Raw genomic sequence first — 3,594 nt, forward strand, 5'->3', positions numbered from 1 at the left:
GGACGAGCCGGGCTATCCTTCCGCGAAGTAGTTCGAAGTCCTTTGACAGTGTCCGGGAGCCTGGCCGTCGACTCGAGGTTCGGCTGCAAGATGCTGCTCGTCGCTTCTGCTGTTAAGGCAGCGGTGTACTCATTGGTGCCGAAGTAAAGTTCATCCTTGCCACGATCCGTGATGACGCCGCGTGGACCGGGCATTTTGAGCTTGCGGTAGGTATAATGTGGCACCGCGTTGAATCGAGCAAACGCGGTTCGTCCGAGCAGTGCCTAATGATCACTGCAGAAAGGGACGATTTTGAAGATTAACTCTTCGGTACGGTAATTGTCTGGTGATCCGAAGACTACCTCAAGGGCGATGGAGCCTGTATAGCTGGTTTCCACACCTGGTATAATGCCTCTAAAAGTGGTTGTAGTGGGTTTGATCACCGAATGATCGATGCCCATCTTGCGCACTGTGTCCTGATAAAGCAGGTTCAGGCTGCTGCCACCGTCCATAAGACTCGGGTGAGGTGAAATCCATCAATGATGGGATCAAGGACCAATGCGGCAGAACCGCCGTGACGGATACTAGTGGGGTGGTCCCTACTATCAAAAGTGATCGGACAAGAAGACCATGGGTTGAACTTTGGGGCGACTGGCTCCATCGCATAGACGTCCCTTAGTGCATGCTTCCGTTCCCTCTTGGGAATATGGGTTGCGTATATCATATTCACCGTTTTCACTTGGGGAGGAAATTTCTTTTGTCCTCCTGTGTTCGGCGGCCGGGGCTCCTCTTCGTCGTCGCTATGCAGCCCCTTGTCCTTGTTTTCGGCATTCAACTTGCCGGCCTGCTTGAACACCCAGCATTCTCTGTTGGTATGGGTGGCTGGCATTCCTGGGGTGCCATGAATTTGGCATTGGCGATCGAGTATTCGGTCCAGAATGGATGGACCCGAATTGTTATTTTCGACTGGCCCCTTTCGCTGACCGGACTTTGAGCCACTAAACCCAGCATTAACTGCCGTATCTTCAGCGTTTTCACCATATTTTCCGCGCTTATGTTTGTCGCGTCGTGGTTTGCCGTTGCTATCCCTGGCCTCTGATGTGACAGGTTTGCTTGCTATGTTGTTGCTACGAGCCAACCAGCTATCCTCGCCCGCGCAAAAGCGGGTCATAAGTGTCGTGAGGGCTGCCATAGTCTTCGGCTTCTCCTGGCCGAGGTGCCGGGCGAGCCACTCATCCCGGATGTTATGCTTAAATGCTGCTAAGGCCTCTACATCCGGACAGTCGACAATTTGGTTTTTCTTAGTTAGGAACCGGGTCCAGTATTTCGTGGCCGATTCCCCTGGCTGCTGAGTTATATGACTCAAGTCATCAGCATCCGGTGGTCGCACATAAGTGCCCTGGAAGTTGTCAAGGAATGCATCTTCCAAATTCTCCCAACTGCCAATGGAGTCTGCTGGCAAGCTATTCAGCCAATGCCGAGCTGGTCCTTTGAGTTTAAGTGGGAGGTATTAGATGGCATGTAGATCATCACCGCGAGCCATGTGGATGTGGAGGAGGAAATCCTCAATCATACCGCGGGATCTGTTGTACCATCATATGATTCAATGTTTACGGGTTTGAAACCCTCTGGGAATTCGTGATCCATTACTTCATCAGTGAAGCGTAGGGGGTGTGCGGCGCCTCTGTGCCGGGCTATATCACGACGCAGTTCATACGAGTCTTATCTGCTGTATTCGGCCCGACCGGATTTGCTTTTAGTGTATCTGGCGTGACGGTCATCGTCCCGCGTTGGGGCGTGCCCCCGTGATCCGTAGATCGATCTTGCATTTTTTGCTTTGTTTTCCAATACGTCTCGCAGGTCCCGCGTGTTGCCCCGGGCCTTGGTATTTTTGCTTGAACGGCGACGGGGTGCGGGCTGGACTTCGGGCTGATATGCCTCTCTGTCCCGGCCACGAGGTGGCCGATCAGCCGCATCATACGCTGGTGATGTAGGTTTCAATGCTTCCTCCTCGAGTTGGGGTAGCAACCTGCACTTTTGGTAACTCTTGGTTGGGCGTTCGAGTTCGAATTCCTCGGCCGCAAGGACTTCGGTCCATCTATCCGCTAGTAGATCTTGATCAGCTCGAAGCTGTTGTTGCTTTTTCTTCAGGCTGTTTGCTGTGGCTATAACCCGGCGCTTGAAGCGCTCCTGTTCGACGGGATCCTCAGGCACGATAAATTCTTCGTCGTCGAGACTCACCTCGTCTTCGGAGAGAGGCATGTAATTGTCATCATCTGATTCTCCGTCTGCTGCCTGTTCCGGAGGGCTAGTTTGTTCATCCTCCCGCTCGAGGTCTGGCTGGAGGGGATTATCATCATCTTCGGCACTATCCGAAGCCTTATTGTCTCTTGTGCCGGTATCGCTACTTTTGCTATGGCGGGACTTAGAGCGGCGCCGCTGACGTCAGTGCTTGGATTGCTTCTTGGAGGGGTTATCCTCCATTGTCTTATCGCCATCCCCTTGTTTGGGGGTGTCCACCATGTATATGTCATATGATGAGGTGGCAGTCCAGCGCCCTGTGGGCGGTGGTTCTTGTTCGTCTCCTGCATCGTCGTCCATACCGTTGATGTCTTCGGAGCCGAAGTCAAGCATGTCGGTTAAATCATCGACAGTGGCTACTAAGTGGGTGGTGGGTGGGGAGCGAATTTCTTCGTCGTCCGCATCCCATTCTAGCCGGACATAGTTCGGCCAAGAATCTCCTGACAAGGAGAGAGACCTCAACGAGTTTAACACGTCTCCAAAGGGCGAGTGCTGAAAGATATCCGCGGAGGTAAACTCCATGATCGGTGCCCAATCGGATTCGATAGGCACGGACGCGGGCGGCTCGGATCCCATGGCCGGGGACGAATCCAACGGTTCGGCAACACGGGTCTCGTAGGAGGTGAAGTCAGTATTCGGCTCTATCACCACTGAGTGTGCGGCCTCCGTGGCAGGGTCCATCCACCCGTCCTCAGATGGCGCAATTTGTACCAGATTGAGGGCCGGAGCAGTTGCAGGTGTGATCTACCGAACACTGTCCGATGGCAGAGTTAAGTCATGCTCGTCGTGATTGTGTGGCGCCCCCGACACGGGCCCGAATCCGTCGAAGATCAAGTCTCCGCGGATGTCGGCAGTATAGTACAAGTTTCCAAACCTGATCTGATGGCCAGGGGCGTAGCTCTCAATCTGCTCCCGATGGCCAGCGAATTGGCCCGCAGTACGAAGCCGCCGAATACAAAGATCTGTCCGGGGAGGAAAACCTCACCCTGCATCGCATCGTTGTCGATGATCGGAGGAGCCATCTAGCCTTACGGTGACGGCACAGTGGAACTCTCAATGAAGGCACCAATGTCGGTGTCAAAACCGGCGGATCTCGGGTAGGGGGTCCCGAACTGTGCGTCTAAGGCGGATGGTAACAGGAGGCAGGGGACACGATGTTTACCCAGGTTCGGGCCCTCTCGATGGAGGTAATACCCTACTTCCTGCTTGATTGATCTTGATGATACGAGTATTACAAGAGTTGATCTACCACGAGATCGTAGAGGCTAAACCCTAGAATCTAGCCTATGGTATGATTGTTGTTGTCCTACGGAC

This window comes from Aegilops tauschii, chromosome 5 (genome assembly GCF_002575655.3).
Source record: "Aegilops tauschii subsp. strangulata cultivar AL8/78 chromosome 5, Aet v6.0, whole genome shotgun sequence".
Lineage (NCBI taxonomy): Eukaryota > Viridiplantae > Streptophyta > Magnoliopsida > Poales > Poaceae > Aegilops > Aegilops tauschii.